This window comes from Pelodiscus sinensis, chromosome 1, assembly GCF_049634645.1.
Source record: "Pelodiscus sinensis isolate JC-2024 chromosome 1, ASM4963464v1, whole genome shotgun sequence".
Lineage (NCBI taxonomy): Eukaryota > Metazoa > Chordata > Testudines > Trionychidae > Pelodiscus > Pelodiscus sinensis.
This window is the reverse complement of record NC_134711.1, coordinates 214,083,832-214,104,280: the sequence shown is the minus strand read 5'-3', so window position 1 is coordinate 214,104,280 and position 20,449 is coordinate 214,083,832. Positions and strand designations below refer to the sequence as shown.

General features: G+C 40.9%; 1 protein-coding gene and 1 long non-coding RNA gene across 4 annotated transcripts in view; one reads left to right on the top strand and one right to left on the bottom strand.

Moving 5' to 3' along the window:
- The window catches only part of FRMPD4 (FERM and PDZ domain containing 4), a 438,211-nt gene that overhangs the window by 301,223 nt on the left and 116,539 nt on the right, over positions 1-20,449 (top strand). The window lies entirely within an intron of this gene.
- Positions 844-16,877, bottom strand: LOC142827012 (uncharacterized). The gene is made up of 3 exons (XR_012901352.1): positions 16,688-16,877; positions 3,705-3,767; positions 844-1,591 (listed from the first exon to the last, which is right to left on the bottom strand). It is a non-coding gene; the product is annotated as an uncharacterized LOC142827012 (long non-coding RNA).

Genomic DNA, 20,449 nt, shown 5'->3' with positions numbered 1-20,449 from the left:
GAGGGGTGCCGTGCACCTAGGGGCGGGCCTATGCATGCACCCCGCGTCTGCTGCCCGGGGCGCAAGAATGCTTTGGTCCAGCACTGTATAAAAACAATATGTTGCCATTAATAACAATTTAGTTAAGCACTACAGTTCATTTTCAAGAGTGAGTTTGTTTGTGGGTTTGTTTGTGCAAAATAAACCAATACTTCTTGATTACCTACAGATACCAAATTTTACATAAACAATCTTGCCACTTCAATTAGTTGAATGCACTACTTTTTACACCAGAATATGCTGGGTGAAAGGTTTAAAGCAGTGTTTCTCAAAGTGGTCCAAAACCCCAGCTGAGAAAGCTGCTACTGGCCCACTCTTGTTTGTTTACTTACTATCTCCACAGCCATGGAGTCTCATGACTCCCATTGGCTGCGGTTCACTGTTTGCAGCCAAGAGGAGCCGTGGGAAGCAGTGACCCGAGTCACATTGCTTCCCGTAGCTCCCCTTGGCTGCAAACAATGAACCGCAACCTACGGGAACCATGAGGCTCCGTGGCTGTGGAGCCAGTAAGTAAACAAACTGGAGCAGCTTGATGGCAGCTTTTTCAGAGTGGGTCTGTAGAACACTTTGAGAAACACTGGTTTAAATAATTAATTTTGTTTTTCATTAAAAAAAAAGTCATGACTATTATGATTAGAGTTCATAAAAAATATTTGCTTACAAAATTAAAATCAAAATGCCCATATAACTGTCATTTTAGTGCAAATACAATTTTTACTGTTACAAATCATAAAATAATTCAAATTCATTATGGAAAAAGTAATGGAAGCTTTATGAGTTTGATTCAAATTTACTATGTTTGGTAATTATTCAATAAAATGAATAATGTTTGTAGTTGAAATCCTACAGAGTTGAAACTGTTCTTCTACTTCCCTTTTGCAAGCATATTAATAAAAAATTCTATTTTTCTACATATATATTATTTCTTGAACTTTCAGCAGTGCAAAATGACTTTGCCTGGTCAATGGTGGGCCTCATCTTTTAGTACTCTGCTTTCTGGACTGGGTGTAACACAATTGGTATTTTCCCCAAAATACACATTTTATTTTGGTAGATAGGGAGAAACTCTAATCCTCATTCTGAAGCATGGAACAATGTGGGTTTGTAAATTTAGTTTTTATGGTTTTACAAGCAGTTGACTCTTAGAGAATTTATGCAACTCTTTAATCAACTTAATATTTTCCCATAATTTTGTAGAATTAATCAGCATTTTAAGTTTACCTAACTCTGATAAACTTAATAATACGTACGTGTGCCTGTCCGTACCTATTATATAAAGCCTTCTTTGTCATCTTCTCACCTTTAGTCCATTTCCCCTCCTTTTCCTGACCTTTAATAAAAGCCTTGTGCTTGTTTATCTCTCTGCTTTTATTTCTTCTTGCTTTCAGTAGATCCCCTTCATCCTGCCAAAGGCACAACCATTTCACCCCTTTTATGTTCTCTCTTTTTCCTGTGCTTCCCTTATAGTGTTCTATGTGAACAATTTCTCCACTCTTTTCTTCAGATTCCACCACAAAATGTTCTTCCAGAATGCCTGTGTACTCCAGTCTCCCTGCAAGGAAGTGTTAATAAACTAGATGATCCCAGAAAAAACAACAAATGGTCTGGTAGCACTTTATAGACTAACGAAACATGTAGATGGGATCATGAGCTTTCGTGGGCACAGCCCACTTCTTCAGATGACCGGAGTTATGAGCAGGGGGTTTGAAAACTTGAAATAATAGGAGAGGGGAAGGGGAGCTGGGAGAGAAAGAAAAAGGGAGGGAGGTGGGAGACAGAGCATCATTAAGTATCTGGAGAATGGGTACTTAAACCTAAGCTGATAAAAATCAAAGTCAATGGGTAGATTCCTAAAACAGGAAGGATACCACTCATGGAGCTGTTAGCACCTTCAGTGGTTATTAAGTAGGTAGAGTCCCCACTAGCCCATATCACGACAGTTTCTTGCCACTTTAACCAGAAAGGACACTCTCTAAATGACTTAGCCACCTGCATTCTGCTACAAAGACCTTTTACATCTGCACTTGAAAGGGAATCCTCTGAACTGTCATTCATGTTAAAATTCGACACTTGCCAGCAGGGACTTAACAAGTCTTTGAACTTTCTCACCCATTACCAAGACAGTTTCCCCAATTATCACCTGTAATACCATTACTCACAAACATCCCACTCTCCCTACCTTTAATATCAGCAATTCACAGACACTTACCTTCCTTCCTCCCCCTTCCCACTCCCCCCCCCCCCCGCATCCCCCTTCTGTTCTGCAATGTGATTTGTCCTTTTCATATTTGTTCATTTTTTTAATTGTATCCTTTGGTATATATGGTTGTGACTACTTTCTTCTACTATTTGATCTGAGGAAGTGGGTCTGGCCCACGAAAGCTCATCATCTAATAAACCATCTTGTTAGTCTTTAAAGTGCTACATTGTCCTGCATTTTGCTTCAACTACCCCAGACTAACACGGCTACATTTCTATCACTATATCACGATTGAGTCCATTAGCATGTGAATTGAATTTGTGGATGAACTGGGATTACATGGTTTCTCTGTGTATTTGGCTTGTAGAGCTGGTTTGTGACAAGACAGATACTTGCAGGTATGTCAGACTGTGGTTAGGCTGAAATGCTCACCAACAGGCTTCTGTATATTCCCTCTACGTAAATCCAACGTTTCCCCAACATGAACTTTATTGGTTTTGAAGCATGCACCTTATGCTAGTCTTTTATGTACTAAGTTACTGCGACTACATATCTCCTTCAGATATGTTATTCATTATTTAATAGTTCATGCCAGAGCAGTTGGTAAATAAAAGCTAAAAATTAATACAAGAAAACTTTTAACTCTCTTGTATGGCCTATGGTCATGTGATCTTGAATTCACATTGTAGAAATAGCTTTATTAAGAATGAATGACATGCACTGGCATTTAACAAATAAAGGTGTAGATTTACTGGTGGTGTAACTCCCCCTGGCTTCATTGACTTCAGTGACGCTACACTGATTTATACCAGTGGCAAATCTGGCAGGAGAGCGTTTGTTATGATATTTTACTGCTTTCCATATGAGCTGTACCACCGCAGTTGTTTAATGACCCCTAGCAATTGATTTTTTCTCTTTTCTTCTCCTCCGTACTTTCATCATTTGACCAACCACTTCAGCTTTCACAATCTGTTCTCTTAATTGTATCTGAGTAATTATAGATTAAGGTTCAAAACTGTAGCTGTGACCCATAACTATAGATGTTACACTTTAATTTTGCTTTTTAATTAGAAATAATAGACAAAACCTGTTCTTGGCTTTGTGAAGTTTTCACTGGCCTTCCTCTTCTTATTCCTCTAATAAAGCAGTTATATTTGTAAGTTTGCTAATGTGAGCAGAAATCCTTTCAGTATCACATTAGAGTCCAAAGTTGGGAACATTTATGCACATGCTTAGCTATAAGCACATTAATAATCCTAGTAATTTGATGGGGTGCTTTTATGCTATTTATACTGGAAGCATGTGTAAGTATTCGCGAGATCACTGCCTCATTTTCTACATATCACATGAAAATCTCTTGCAAGTGTACGTAAGTTTCAGTTATACTAGATGCTTAATAGACTGCATAAATCATCCAGCAATTAAAATAATCGTTAATCTTGATAAAATAAGGCAGGATGCTTACATTTGAAACGTGTATTTTTTGTATCTTCTGAGTTGGTATTGAAGCTCATCTGATAAAAGGTATCTTTTGGAGTTGGAGTTAATATTTTTCCATGCAAAAAAAAGAAACAAAAACTACTTTTAGAATGAAGGCAAGACATCAGTCTGAAATTATCCAAACAAAATTATAATAGATTATTACCTAGCAACACGTGTTTTTTTAGTGACCTTTTTACTGAGCTACAGTTAAGGATTTTCAAATTTCTTCCTATGTGGAATTGCTTGCAATTTTATGTCTAATTCAAAATATAAGCTGAAATGGAGTTTTGACTAAATAAAGGTTTCATAAATTTTAAGCCCATAGTTGAGAAGCATTTTTAAACAGGTTTAAAAACTAATATGTTTGAAAGTGGATTTACTTGATGCCATAATTCTCAGCTGCCCCTCTGCCAAAGGTGGATATAGAAGGACTGGCAAAGGCCCCTGTATTTAAAATTGCATGGCTGTTTTCGTGTTGAACTCCATTTCAGTTAGTCATAACTCTGCAAAACATTCAAATTTCACACTGAAATTTTCTGAACTTTTTCTCTGCCAAATTCCAAACCGTTTTTTTTTTCAGTGTTGGAGCAAACGTGACTCAACTATTTGCTTTTTGTGAGACTGATTATTGTGAAAACAAATATATTTTCCCCATAGTGTATTTTTAAAGTGTTTGTTTTTTAAACCAGAGTTAGTGCTGAAAAAGCTGGGGATGGAAAGTTGTAATATGCAAGAAAAAAATCTGTCACTGAAAAAGTCCTTTTTCTGATGAAAACTGGTTTTCATGTGACTATGCTGTCACTGTTTGAAAATTGCTGTCTGAATACACACAGACTGCTCTCTGGGTATACAAATTATATAGACGAACATAATATGAAGGTCATAAAGTGCTATAAACAAATGTGTATCTAACTTAAGTGGTGAATGAGATAGGGCTTATCTTATTACATAATGAAAGTAAGTGTTTATCTTGTAAGACACCTGATGTACACATTTGAGATGTCTGGAATCATTAAGATTACACAGATCTGGTCTGGCAACATCCATGGTTTGGCATGAATTTAGTTAGACAGATGTCCACTTATCATGGGTGAAGCCACGTTTCCCGTGGTCTCATAAAGTGTGTTTACAGCCACCAGTCCTGGCTTTCAGTGTTCTGTGCTGTTATTTAGCTCTAACTTATCCCTAAATGCCTTCTCAGATCCCAGTAGGCAGTGGAACTGTTGGTAATTCTGCTAGACAATATTGGCCTCCCATGGTCTGGTAAATTCTCTCATTTGGCACTGGTCAGGTCCTGAAAGTGCCAGACGAGAGGTTCAACCTGTAGAAAAGCTATAGGAAAAATTGTCAATGTTACCTACAAATTAGAGAGTAATTTCTAAATTCAGTTTGAAAAATATTGCTATTTTAATTACATAGTCTTTGGATTTTGCCCAGGAAAGTTGTCATTGTGAATGTTCATGTTTGCAGTTAAATGGCTGCATTATTAAATACTAGGAAATGGTGGTTTCTATATTATATAGTTATAGTGTCATGTCCTGTAACTGCATGTTCTGCATGTGGCATTGCCACTGGTTTCACTGAAAGTTCTGTGTACAGAATAATTGCAAGATCATCATAAATTTAAGTCCCCCAAGTTTCTAAGATAAGTTTCACAAATCCTCATTGTGTTAGTATGCTCTTACACTATATATTCCAAGCCCCAGATTGTTTTTAATCTCATATGGTAGAAAATTGACTTCAGAAGTATCTGGTGAATTAAAAATAAAAAGTATTTTTTGCGTAGTAAAATTCCACTTTTCCACCATATATGAATATTCACTTTTATTACTAGTCAGCTTGGGAAATAGAGGATTCTTACCTTGATAAGATCCCATTTTATACATGTCCTGTCAGGACTTGATTAAGAACACGTAAACACACTTAGAATACTGAAAAGACACTTCATATCCTATGGTGTCACTGAAGCTTACAAAATATATTTATACTACACTGTCAGCAACCCGATTGAGCTGTACTTCTTGCATTCATTTGTTACATACAGCATAGCAGCTCACCTGCTGTGATTGTTCAGTGACAGACTTCAGTGGGTACCAACAACTGGGCTGAGAAGGGTTCATATACTTATAAGAAATATTTGTTACCTCAGTTACAGAGGTAGACACTGTCAGTGAATTGGGCTTATTCTGAACCTTCATTTCCGTGCCTCTGTGTCTCAATTGGCAACCTATTGATATCATGTATTATTCTTTCAGAATTTCTTAAGTTAGAAGTACCCAGAATGAAAGCAAATTGTATTAGATCTATATTTTCCCTCCAGTGTTTAATTAGTCGCTGCCTTTGGTAAGCACGAGCAAATCAGTAGACCATTTGCACAGAAGTAAAGGAAATAGCAATCATTAACTGTTATTTATCTAAAGTGCATTGTAGGTCCTAACTAGCTGCATTAAAGAGAATCTATAAATTCACAGACTGCTGCTGTCAGGCAGGTAAACATTTAGAGAGTTTTATTTTTCTCCTCTATAGTTACGGGGTTTTATACAATGTATATGACTTACTAGTCTGTATGCTTAGTCTAACTACAACTTTGGAAGTCAAGAGCTAAGGGTATTTGAAACACTAAAATTTCCATAAACTTTCCATATCTGATATATCATGATTTTTAATATACTAGCCAAATATATAACATCAGGGTGACATGACCATAAACATCTAAAAAGTTTATCCTGCCCATTTGAAGATACAAATACATACTAATCAGTATGTTACTCATACTGGAAGTGTATCTGGATTTCTTATCTTGATCTCAAAAAGTAACACCTTGACTACTTAGCTTAGGAGGAACATTTCAGTAAATATGTGTTAGACCTTTACGCTAACCACAGCTTCTGCCAAGTTTGTTATAGTGATGTATTTGTTATAGCAGGTAGGTTATTATACCAGTCAAGCCCATAGTATCTGAGTGACTTCCAGTAGTCCTCAAGAAACATGACTAACATCTGTCATGTGTTTGTTCTCTCATCCTCTCCTCAGGGAGAGAAGTTTTTGCAGTGTAGTGTTTTCTACTGAAATTAACATTTAAATAGCTGAGGATTTAGAGGCTAAAATGCAGCACAGAGAATGTTATTCTTGTCAGAAGAAAACTTTTCTAGGACTCAGCAGCTACAGTGTAGTTTTCACTGGTCAAAGATATGGACTTACATTTAGTCAAGAGAGTCAGCAGTAAAGTTCTCCAGAAGTCCTTGTGGATGGTAAACTTTCACATAGAAGTATCCACATGCATTCTCTCACATCCGTATGGCTAGGAGGCTGGATCCCAACCTGGCCTCAGAAATACACATCTCCATTACTTCTCGATGAGACTACAGCTGCATAACCTGCTAGTATATTCAACTGATATAGAAGGCCACTGCGCAGTAACCTCGCCTGATGATGTGCTAACATAGACGTGATTTCTATTTATTATACAGGCTCCCTATAGAATATCACATCAAATAAAAAAGTCTTTATCTTCAACATTGCTAAAGATCTGGGCTCAGGTTACTTAAATGATGACTTTATGCTTTGGGAACAAGTCCCAAGTTCATGAGGGAACTGTCTACTGCAAGAATAAATCTTGTTTGTGAAGTAGATGGAACTTTCTCATGGGCCACCTCAGACTTCACCATTATCTGTTCCAGGTTCAAGATGCACTTCTTTAGCCTGATCGTCACAAACGTAAATCACATAGTGCTTCTTAATAAACTAACAGCTGGAGAAGGGACCTTATGTGACAGACCCCAGGTGTTTTGTTTGGTGCCTCTCTGGAAGGTGCAAAACCAGAAAGGCAATAAGCATGACTTACTTATTTATTTGTATTACCATAGAGCCTCAGACCCTAGTCTTGGTGCCAGCATCCCATTGTGCTAGGCAGTGTACAACCGAGAGCTAGAATATAATTTTATTAAGGGATCCAAGTATGCATAAAGGCACCTAATCCAGCCCTATCTGCTTTGTACAGGTTGTACAGATACCTCAATACTCCTGCATCCTTGGGACCTGACCAGTTCCAAACGAGAGAATTTTCCAGACTACAGAAGGTCAATATTGTCTAACAGTGTTGCCAACACTTCCACTGCTTACTGGGCTGTTAGAGGACATGTGGGGGGGGGGGGGGGGAGGAGGGGGAATTAGAGCTAAATAACAGCACAGAACACTGAAAGCCTGGTGGCTGTAAACAAACTTTATGGGACCGTGGGAAATTAGGCCACACACATGAAAAGTGAACATCCGGCATACTAAAATAATTCCGGATGACAGATGTTTCTGGACCAGAGAATTCTGGATAAGAGATGTTTAACCTGTAGTTTCTTCTGATCAGTAAACAGTGATTTATGCCTAACCTGGCCTATTGGGAAAAAAATCATTTTTATCTTTCCAAGGAAATGGCAATCATTTTATTGCTTTGTCTTTCCAGTTTTTGTGGAAGATTTTGTTGTCCAGATTAACACTTATCACTGGTGATAACTCAGTGCTAGAGATAGATTTATCATTAATTCTGGGCATCTGTGCTCTGGAGAGGTCTGCATTCAGAATTATTAAACAGACTATATAGACAGACACTTTGCCTATACAGTATCTTGTTTGCTCATTTATATACAGAAGAATGGAGATGAATAGCTAATTTTGCTGCATAGAGTTGCCTGCTCTGAATCCCAATATGCCCTATGTTGAAACTGCAGGAGCTTGATCAAAACGTTATAGCACACGCTTCCATTGACAGGAGGGATTAATTGTTCAAACTGCCGCACCCATTTCCCCTCCTTTCCCAAACTCCAGGAAAAAAAATTTGTATTGTGATTTAGAAAGTAAATTAAATACTTCCAGCATGGCTAGCACAGCTTTAATGTCTCGTGAAGATTACACTGGCATGGTAGATTTGCCAGAAGGAGCAGAAAGGAAAGTAGTACAGAAAAGCAAAGGAAGGTGAGCACCTCAAGTAGAGCTTTTTGCTCATATGTAGCCGAATAGATCAAGCCACTCAATTTTAGTCTAAGAAGGGATTCATTTGGCTGTAACGGAATGCAAAATGCAGAGTTCTGACTGCTGTGAGAGATGAATACAGGCCAATTCTCAGGAGAGCTCTGAGACTGCAAGGATCAAAGAAACTAAGTTTTATAATTCCAAAACTTAATTTTTTTTAGTGAGGTCCTAGAATAAATCACCAGTAAAGCCCAACTAAGGTTAATTTTGCAAAGAGCTGAAAAATGACTGTGTTTGAAGTTCATGATAGATATTGGTAGCTTTATTAAAAGATTTGGTTGGGAAGGGCTTTCAGTGTCCTGAAGTGTATGAATTTTGATTATGGCTATTTGCATACTGATAGCATGGTCACCAGTGGTGAATAAACCCAGGCCCTCCACCATGAAAAACATAAGTTACGAGTATTTGAGCCTACTCTATCAGCTGCCAATGCAGGTAGCAGGCTGCTCTCCCTAATTAGGGCCATATGCTAGTCTTAATTCAGCTTTGCCTAGTAACATTTGCGTGTCTCCACTATAACAGCGTGTATCTTTTTCTTCCTGAGATGGTCAGGTTTTTTCTAATCCTCTTCTCACTCTCTCTCTCACTCTCTCATACTATTCCTTCTGTTTGGTCTTCCTCTTTGCCTTTTGCCATGATCTTTTTCCTCCTCCCTTTTTAAAGTCTGTGAAAGTTGTGTTCATTCTCATCATAGAGCTGGAAGAGACCTCAGGAGGTTACCAAGTCCAGTCCCCTGCCCAAGGCAGGACCAATCCCAACTTATCTCGTCCTGTAGTGAATACCACAGTTTGACCTTGCTGCTGAGAGTCACCTTTCCTTCTGTCAAAAGCTTTACCCTGGAGTCTGACAGTATGTGTGGAGCATAGTTGTGGTGGGGTGTTAGAACTAGGGTGTGTTGCCTTCTTGTTTGTTGCTTCCTGTTCCTATTATTTTTCTGTTTCTCAAAGCCTGCTGTGATATAGGGATGTAAGCAACTAGTTAATTACCCAATAAGCCTAGGCTTGACTCGACTAGTTCCTTCCCCCCTTGCTGTCTCTATATCAGAGGCAGCAAGGGTGGGAAGCAGGAGCCACTGCTGGAGGGGAGCCGGCTTAAAAGCTGGTTCCCCCCAGCACAGTCTCCACAGCGGGTGGGGGAGGCAGAGGCACAGCGGGGAAAATGGCATGAGCAGTCCAGACTCCCGCCTGGTCCCAAACGCTCCAGTTCTGCTTTTTAAATGTAGTAAAATTAAATGTAAATTGGACCTGCTGGCTCTTACTACATTTAAAAAGCAGAGCTGCAGCAAACCTCCTTATTGACTAATCGAGAAGTCGATGAAAATTCTATCAACTACTCTATTAGCTTCCTAACCACTATTTAACATCCCTACTGTGATATATCTGTCATTTTAAGTGTTAGAATGTTTTGTTCACACTGTTGCTGACTTAGCTTGTTCATGGTTATTATCTATCAGCGTGTCTTGCTTTGATTTCCCTGTGTTTGGGGATTGCTGTTCTTGTGAGAATAGAAGTTATCTCTGCAGAATCTCAGATCATTTCCATGGCAGGCAGAATACAAGGAGAGGTGTGATATCTGCTGAAAAAGATGGAGTGCAATCTGTGGCTAATTGTAAGTGGGGATAGAAGTAACCTTTGCCCCATCACTATCTAAATATTCAGCAGCAGCCAGAGTCAGGGAGAACTCCTTAACGGTAGACTTATTTGACACACTGAGGAAGTGTGGTGGAAGAGGTGATAATGATTGTCTGGACCTCACATTTTTTTCCTGTTCTCACCAGCCAGTCACCTCCCATCCAGATGCTGCTATGCAGCCAGGCATGGAACAGGACTTCGGGGCAGGGGCCGGAAAACAGAGGAAGGATTGGGAGACATTACTGTTATCATATGAAGTGAATGAAATGTACTGCTGGCATTTGGAACACTGATACCTCACTGTTTCTTGCAACAATATTTTTTATATGTTAGAAAAGGATATGGGAACAAGACTAGGTCTTCTGTGACTGTGGTATAGTGGGGAGAGGTCATATACGGTATACGGGATTAAATTGTGGGGCTTCTCTCTCTTAATGGTGGTTTAAGCTATACTTGTCAACAGGAAGTCTTAGCTGATTTGTGGTTTAGACTTTAGAGGTGCCTGATTACATTTTCTACCAGTGTTACTACAATGCCTTTCTTTACTGCGAGGATGTATTTCTCTTTCTGATGAGTTGTCCAGATTGGTGGAAGCCTACTAGAAGTGTGGTAGGACAGAAACCAAACGACAGAGACTATTTTTTGTTCTGGCTGAAGTTTTACAGGCTGTTCTGGTTTCTAACTGTTGAATATTTTGAAGAGTTTGTTTGTGTATTTGTTTGTGCATACTTCGCAATTACCTACAGATACCAAATTTTGCATAAGCAATCCTGCCACATAAATTAGTTGAATGCACTACTTTTTACACTGGAATATGCTGAGTGAAAAGTTTAAATAATTATTTTTGGTTTTCATTGGAAAAACATCATGATTGTTATGATTAGAGTTCATAAAAATATTTGCTAACAAAATTAAAATAGAGTTGCCTATTCAACTGTCATTTTAGTACAAAGACAATTTTTACTGTTACAAATCACAAAATAATTCAAGTTATTTACAGAAAGAATAATGGAAGCTTTACAAGTTTTTTTATTCAAATGTACTATGTATGGTAATCATATCATAAATATAGTAGCCCAGCGTCTGAGAGTCTGTAACGTCGAAATGCTGGCTGTTCCCTCTTGGGGGCGCTGTTGCCTGAAATGCTGGCTGTTCCCTCTGGGCAGTGCTGTTTCTGAAATGCTGGATGTTCCCTCCGAGCAGCCCATGCTGCATGGGGAGTGCGGGGCCCAAACGGCCGCTTGCTCCCATGTGGCAGCCTGGCTGAGCGGCGCAGAAGTCAGCCAAGCGCCACGGCAGGAGGGGAGAGGGCCGGGCAGTGATGTGAGGCATGACAGCGGCTCCAGGTCCTGCCCCCTGGCTATGAATGTCACCGCCCTGCCCCCCTTTGCCTTCCACCATGGCGCTCGGCTGACTTCTGCACCGCTCAGCTGGGCCACCGCGTGGGAGCAAGTGGCACAAGCGGCCGTTTGGGCTCCGCGCTCCCCATGCAGCATGGGGAGCTTGGAGCCCAAAAGGCCATTTGGACTCTGCGGTCCCCCGAGTGAGAGGCAAGAGGGGGAGGAGAACTTAGAGAGGGGGGGAGGCAGTAGGAGGAAGAGAGAGAGAGAGGGAGATGGAGACTGAGACAGAGACGGAACGAGAGACTGGAGGCTCAGGAGAGAAGACCGACGTGGAGGAGAGACCTGAAAATCCCGTCTTATGATGGGTTAATTGGCTAGCTATTCAATAAAATGAATAATGTTTGAAGTTGAAATCCTACACATTTAAAATTGTCCTTTTGCAAGCACATTAATAAAAAAATCTATTTCATACATTTCATTTCTTGAACTTTCCTGAAATGTAATGTATACAAAATGACTTTGCCTAGTCAACCACATTACTTTGAACTACTGTTACTATACAGAATTCAAATTCACATTTAAAAGTATTGTATGTTTCTCTAAACCAAACATTTGTTATTTTCCTAGTAGAAAAAAAAAGGACAAACATAATGATCCCTGAACTAATGATAATTACAGTGCTTTTGAAAATGAATATGATTTAAAATATTAACCATTTCCAATGCCAGTTGCTGGTGTTTATAAATGCTTGGACCTAACAATGAGCAGATTACATGTCTCTCGTTGGACAGGACTGCCTTCTTCACCAGATGTTTAATACATTTCAAAAACATAAGAAAGAGAGTTGTGGTTTGTTTAGTTCTATTTGCTTTTTGATTGCACATGTAAGTTTAAGATTTCCTGTGAAATGGTGCATTAGTCCTGAAATAAAATTTGCAGAATTGGGGAGTAGATACTGGTTTTTCTCTTTTTTTATTTATTTGTTTTTATGTGATTCATCTGGTGTGTAAAATTAGACTCCTTGACAAAAATGAGTTACTGAAATCTCTGTAGTCAATCATCATGAGTTCTTGATTTGGGCATAATGAAAACTTGATTTGCATATTGTATTAAAAAACTGATTAAATTATGAAGACTGGTTCTTTTAAGGACTAGGTTCTATGCAAACTGTAAACATATAAATATTTCGTCTGGGTAACCATACCACATTTTTTATCTGATGTGTGTGAAAACATATTCACAATCAGTCTACTGAAGAGTATATACCGCCTTCTTTTGAGATTGAAGACAACAAATTACAAGCTAAGCAGAAACATTCATGATTCTGGACAGCAGTCAGGTTTACTTACTCCTTACCAAGTAGCTGACTGTACCAGTGTTTCCTAGGAGTGCGGGTTACAGATCGCGCCCTGTGCTGATCCACAGTGCATAAGGTAGCACTTACCTAAACTGGGACTCTCTGGTCCAGGAACATCTGTGATCCAACATGACTACAGATGTTCCTGGATGAGAGAGCCCTGGAGCAGGAGGGCCAGCAGCTAGGATCCCAACGAGTCTGATAGCAGCGGGGCCGCAGCAACCAGGGCAGTGGCAATGTTGAAGCAGCCAGGAGACAGTGGAGTGCTATCAAGACTGCCTGCTGCCCAGCAGCAAGGCCAGGACCATGTCAGCCCCAGAGGGGAAATCTGGCTGGGGCTGCATCAGCCCTGTTGGCGACAGGGCTGCAGTATCCTGAGTGGCGTAGCAGCAGTCTGGACAATGGCTGCAGTGTGATGGGGGCTGCCTGCTGCCTGGAAGCAGGGCCAGGGCTGCGTGCTGCCCAGTGGGCACCGGTGCTGGAGCTGGTCAGGAAGCAGGCTGAAGGAGGCAGCAGTGAGGAGGGACTGAAGTGGGCTGAAGGGCTGGTGTCAGGGCCCCTCCCCTTCTCTGGCAAATTCCCCCATCTGGTAATGCTCAGGTCCTTAGGGTGCCAGACCAGGGAGAGCCAACCTGTACTGCAGTCCCTAATTAAAAAGCCTCAACTCTTCAGCTTATGCTGAAGCAGCTCATATTTTACGGTCCAGAGGTCACTGGTTCCTTGTTGTGGAGGTGAGTGTTGCAGGTCCCACTCGGAACTGCTCAGGACAGTTGTCCAGTCATTCAAGGCACTGGATGTGGTTTGATCAGGTCATAGGGTATGCCAACCCTCCAGGATTCTCCTGGACCGTCTACAAATTAATCTTTAATTTAAAATTATGTCAAACACTGAAGCCATCAAAGTTATGTCCAACCAAAACAGGCAAACCTCTCAGATTATTATTAGATCTCTGGGTCTACACAGCTAATTAAAAATGTACCTGTGGCGGGGTAGCCCCGCCCCTCCCGGAAACCGCCGGGACGCCGCGACCGCGGGGGAAAGACTACCCCCCCGGAGGGGAGTGGATCGCCGCCCGCCGTCCCCGAACGGGGGGGCCGGCAGACCGGCCGGGTAACGAGCTGGGGCCGGCAGGCAGTGCAGGGACGGGGGTGCCGGCGCACCGGCCGGGTAACGAGCCGGGGCCGGCAGGCAGTGCAGAGAGGGGGCGGGGCCGAGCTGACGTAGCAAAGACGTCACGGATAGGACGGCCCTGGGAGGGGCCAGAGGCCGACGAGGGGGGCGACGTAATCTGCCTGCGACCGGCGGGCAGTTCAAAAGGTCGCAGTGGACCAGCTATCGGGGGGAACGCCGAGGAGACGCACCCCCCCCGCGAGCCGGCGAGTGGACGGGACTATTGGAGGCCCTGGGCCGGATCAGAGAAAGAGCCCAGGTGAGCCTATGGGACCTGGGGGAAGAAGCAGCCCAGGGCAGGGACGTGGACCCTGAGGGCAGGGGAGTTTAGGGGTCTCGACCCCCCCTGCTAGGTGGGGGAGCCTTTTCCCCGACCTTAGGGCCCTGGGCTGGGGTCCGGAGCGAGGGCAGGCCCGGACCCCCTTCCCCCAACCGCCTAACCAAACCGATCGGAATCGGCCGTTTCAAGGCGCCTATAATCGGAGAACTGAGGGGGGCGGACGTAAGCCCCTCCGCACAGGGGGAGAACCCCTACAGTACCTCATGATCATTTCATATCTACCCAGAGGCTTTTGCCAGCCCCAACTTTTTTCCGTCCTGGTCCCCAGCCAGCCTGTGGTTGGGACCTTACTATCTCCCCTGCCTCGAATGAGGCTAAGGTGAGCTATAAAGGAAGGGTGGTTGGCTTCTGGTCATGTCAGTCATAGGTCCATGAAACCTTTCTCTGACCCTCCGATCTGCCTTAATAAACACTTCCTTTAAATCCTTTACTGAGGGATTTATCTAGTCACTGAGTCCCTTCCCTGTGGAGCATCTGCACTGGACATCTATCTGCCCATGTTTATATAATGAGTTGCAACACACAGCCTAACTCCCTTCCTTGTTCAATGCAAAAAATACCCCCCCACACGCACCGTCAGGAAGGTGAAAAACCCTCCACTACATCTTGGCCAATCTGGTGATGAGAGAAAAATTCTCTCTCTCTCTCTCTCACGCGCACGCGCCCACACACACACACACACACATACACACACACAGCCTTAAAGCTCCATACCTTGTCCCCCAGCAAGCCAGATAATGCTCCATCTCCTTAAGGTGTGGTGCTGTCAGATGTAATAACCGCTAGCTACAGAATAGGTTCTTTAGATCAGTGGTATAAATTGCATTTACACTTAGCATAAATGAGAATTCAGTCTCCGCCACCCCCACGACACATACACACTCATAGTCGCATTTTCAAACCTGGATAGGTTTGGCTCAACGCCAAGGTGTCCTGAGCACTCAGGCATCTGAAATATACAGGGTAGGATGAACTCTGGTGTGCCTCAAACGTCCCTACACTATCATGACTCTTAAATTTGAATTAAGAAAAATTATGGAAAAAGTTTGAAAATGTCAGTGTTAATACCTTAAAATTATTCAATTAAGTTCCTTCAAACTTGGCTTGTTTATAGATCTTATGAACAACTAAAAGTCATATATGTATACTGTATGTACTGCAAACTAATGTGTGAGGTTGAATACAAATTCCAGTTTGCTCATTTATTAAAGTAAATAAAATAATATATATTAATATTATAGAGGTCTTGCTTTTCACCTTAACTGAATGTCCCAAATTCTGAGTGCTCAAACTCCTAACTTCAGCACTGCTTTTTTAGCATTAGGAATTTTTGCCTGGAAAAGAACACTATTGTTTTTCAGGACAAAATAAATGCTTATTGTTATTCACTGTAGAATCAAAGTAAATGAAACCAGAAAAAAAGCTTTACACACACACATTTCAATAGACATTCCAGATTTTGCACATCCTGACTTCAGTAAGTCAATGGTATATTGATCAGTTGATTTAAAAAAAAAAGTATAAATCTTATCTGAGGAAAGTGGGAAGTTCTGTGGATATGTAAATTAACTCAAAAATCAAATGCAGTAAGTGTGATAAGTTCTTACTAGTACATGAGTGCCTGTTGTTGCAGATGTGCTGAGCACCTGTAGCTAGGGATGTGAAGGACTAGTCGACTATCCGATAAATAAATGCTTATCGGATAGTTAACAAGCTTGTCGACTAGTCGCTCCCTCCCCCCCTTTTGTTGCCTCTATCCAAAAGAGGCAGCAAGCAGGGGGGAAAGGAGGGAGTACTTCAAAGTGGCAGCGCCGCGTGGAGCCTGGGGCCAGACCCCCAGGCTCTATGCAGCACTGCTGCTTTGAAACATCGCTGTGTGAGCTCAGCATCAGGCTCCTCCCAGCATTTTGAAGTGGCAGCGCCACATGGAGCTCCCAGCTAACCACAAGCTCCACATGGCGTTTTCACCTTAAAAATGTAGCAACAGCCCTAGGCCTGTTTCTACACTGCAAAGGTGGAGACACCCTATCGACTAGTCGAACAGTCAATGCAAAATGCATTGACTCTTTGATTAGTCAGTTACCTACAATTTAACGTCCCTACCTGTAGCTGCCATTGAATTCAGCTGAAGTTGGTTTAGCATTTATGAAAACCAGACTGTAAGATGCTGATAATGAAAAGGACCTATTGCTTGTGACTCCGTTGAAATCAATAGGAGTTGTCTGTGCTCAGCATTTCTCAGGAATTTCATTAGGATTTAACAAGGAATTCTGCAAGAAATGAATTGGATATCAGTAAACATAATCACTGAAAGTTCTGACATCAAGCATGCTTCTGTTACTTATATATTTTACATTTCTGTTACATATTAATAAATGTAAAATAAGTGCATTTTTATGAACATTGTTCTGCCCATTATAATGTTATGTTCATTACATTTGAGTTCCAACCTGCTGTTTTTTTAAAAAAGCATATTAAAGACTTTATATGTCTATCTCATCAAAATTAAATGCTTATTCATGTAAAACTCCTCTTTATGCTATTTTCAATGGTGAAAAGAGAAACTGATACAATAAGATATACTGAAATTATTATGTGTCCCTTAATTCAGACATTAGAGTTTTGCATAATGGTAAAGTGATTGTAATCTAAAATATTTTAAAACATTTTTGTAGTATTTAAAAAATTATAAAGGATTAGTATACAGTATTAATGGACAATATTTAAACTGAATATCTCAAAATATTCTCCCCTCTATTATTGTTGTCTTCTGTTTGCTAAAGATTCTTATACCACACTAATCACTATAGTATTTGAGTGCTGTGTGATGTGACTACACGTCTGTCATGTGTTGTTTACTCTCTCACCCTCTGTTTAGGGTGAGCATTTGTAGAATAGTGTCTTCTTTTACTAAGGCTATAGGGCCAGAGAGCAAACTGCAGTCTGAAATGGCCACTCATCATTGGGGAGGGGGTGTGAACCAGCTGCATTTGCCTACCCTGACTGCCCCTCTGCAGCCCTAATAGCCTAAGGCCTTGCTTCAGGCCCTGCAGCCTAGGAGCTTGCCTGGCCAGAGCTTCCCCAGCTCTACCTGCCTTTCCCAAGACCTGCTCTAAGTCAGGAAGCCTCTAGCTAGGTCCCTCCTACTGCCCAGCTGGAGCAAGAGTAAATCCAAGTCTATCCTTCCCTCCAAGAACCTTTACCTATACTTCCCTCAGCTAAGCCCCAATTGGCTAATACCTGCGGGTATGTCTACACTACCCCGCTAGTTCGAACTAGCGGGGTAATGTATGCATACCGCACTTGCTAATGAAGCCCGGGATTTGAATTTCCCGGGCTTCATTAGCATAAGCGGGGAGCCGCCATTTTTAAATCCCCGCTGCTTCGAACCCCGTGTAGCGCGGCTACACGGGGCTCGAACTAGGTAGTTCGGACTAGGGTCCTATTCCGAACTACCGGTACTCCTTGTGAAACGAGGTGTACCGGTAGTTCGGAATAGGCACCCTAGTCCGAACTACCTAGTTCGAGCCCCGTGTAGCCGCGCTACACGGGGTTCGAAGCAGCGGGGATTTAAAAATGGCGGCTCCCCGCTTATGCTAATGAAGCCCGGGAAATTCAAATCCCGGGCTTCATTAGCAAGTGCGGTATGCATACATTACCCTCCTAGTTCGAACTAGGAGGGTAGTGTAGACATACCCTGCTTCAGATGCTGGTTCCACAGCTCCATCACTCCAGCCCTCTTGTGGGCTGGGTTTTAACACCTTTAAGGTCCAGTGTGAGGCAGATGCCCCATCACAATATAGTAGATAGAATCATAGAACTTGAGGGAATCTCAAGAGGTCATCAAGCCCAGCCCCCTGCACTCATGGCAGGACCAGCAACCATCTAGAGCTGTGTTTCTCAACCAGTGGTACGAGTACCCTTAGGGGTACTTGAGAGAAGTCTGGGGGGTACGTCAACACAACTGAAATTTGGAGAAAACTGAATTTTTGTTTTAAGTTTTACAGTGCTTTATTATTTTTTTACTTTTTACACCCAAAAATTTCATTGCCCGTCCGGCTATGACTAGGTTGTTTAAACAAATGTGTTGCAATGGTAGGAAAAAAAATTGTGTCTGAAAACTGTAGGTACTGGGGGCACTTATAATTTTTTTAAATGGGGTACTTTATAAAAAAAGGTTGAGAAACACTGATCCTGGCCAACCTGACAAGTGTTTGTCTAACCTGCTCTTAAAAATCTCCATTAATGGAGATGCCACAATCTCTTTAGGCAATTTATTCTAGTATCTTTCCTAACCTACAGAAAAGCTCTGAGTAACTTAAAACCATGTTTCTGTTACCAACAGAAGTTGTAAAAACAATGCGCAACCCTGTGACATCTTAGAGACTAACCCATTTTGTCTCTCAAAGGCATGTTAGTCACAGATTTAGAAAGGGGAAATACAAATATCTACTCTATCCAAGAAGCAGCATTAGAATTTATTATTTTTACATTTTTAATGTTGCTCCCAAAGGCTTTTTTTCTTCCAGACCCATTTGATTAAGTATGGAAAATATGTATTCATTTTGTTCTTTATTTGTTTTTATTTTGTGAATTGCTAAAACATTTTTTATTTGAATATAAAATAATTACTGAATGGTCTCTTGGCCCTCACTACTACTCACACTCTAGATTTCACTAATATTTTAATAATATATTGGCAGAAAGATATATTTAAATGGACACTGAAAACTTAAACATCACACTTCTACCTAAAAGTATTGTGCCTACTGTTGTTATTAAAGGGTAAGATTTCTGTAACTGAATGAGATATATTAGAGGAGAAACGTAGTGATTATTTACTTTCACTCTTTATTTACTTTGCACATTTGACAACCTTCGGTGTATACTGGTAGTCAGTTTCAGATTCTTAAATAGGTAGTTTCTCTATTATTTCTGTAGCTAATTCACAGAATATCAGGGAAGAGAAAATATTTTGAAATAGAGGAAGAAATGTGATTTCATGCCCGAAAAGCTGGCAAAAAGGGATGAAGTGCAGTGTCTGCACCTGCTTATAATTTTTTTTCAGTTCACTAGATTTCAAATATGACTTTGGCTTTTTATGTAGTGCTCAGAATATGATACAAATCTAAAGAACAGAAGGTGCCAAAACCTTAAACTTATAGCTTTAAAGTTGGTTCTTGTCATGATCCTTACATTATCTACATTTTGAGGATGAAATTCTGACCCCGTTGAAATTGATATTTTTTCATTGATTTCAGTGGTTTCAGTATTTCACCCAGGTTTTTTAGAATTTCCAGGCTTAGTTCTTTGTAAAGGAAAATAAATTATGGACAGTGCTAAAATTTTCTTATTAAATGGACAGTGTGTAGTTGTTCAGTGTAAATAAATAATGAGGTAGCATGTATGTTATTTTTGACAAAGTATAGAACCCTCTCAGCTCTATGTAATTAATTATAGAAAAGGGAGTAAATCAAGAAAAATTCATGACAGTGTACAGACATACCAAATTTTATGCTACAGGAATCTTTCTACGAGGGTCTTATGCAACATGAAAATAGGAGTTTATAATGAAAACATTCATGCATGCTTAACTATAGCTCATTTCCCATATCTAGATCATAAAATGATTATTTGCGGATGGTTATGTTCATAGGTCAATAGTGATAAAGGAACTAATTTTAAAATCAATTTGCTAGCCTGCTATTAACTCTTTATACAGTGTTTCACACTCACAGTCTTGGCAAAATGCATTGAAGTGCATCTCTTCTACAAAAAAGCCATCTGATCATTTAAACGTCACTGAAACCGTGGGTCTTTAAATGTTGCACAGAACTATCCGTTAAATGACATGTACCTACAGTG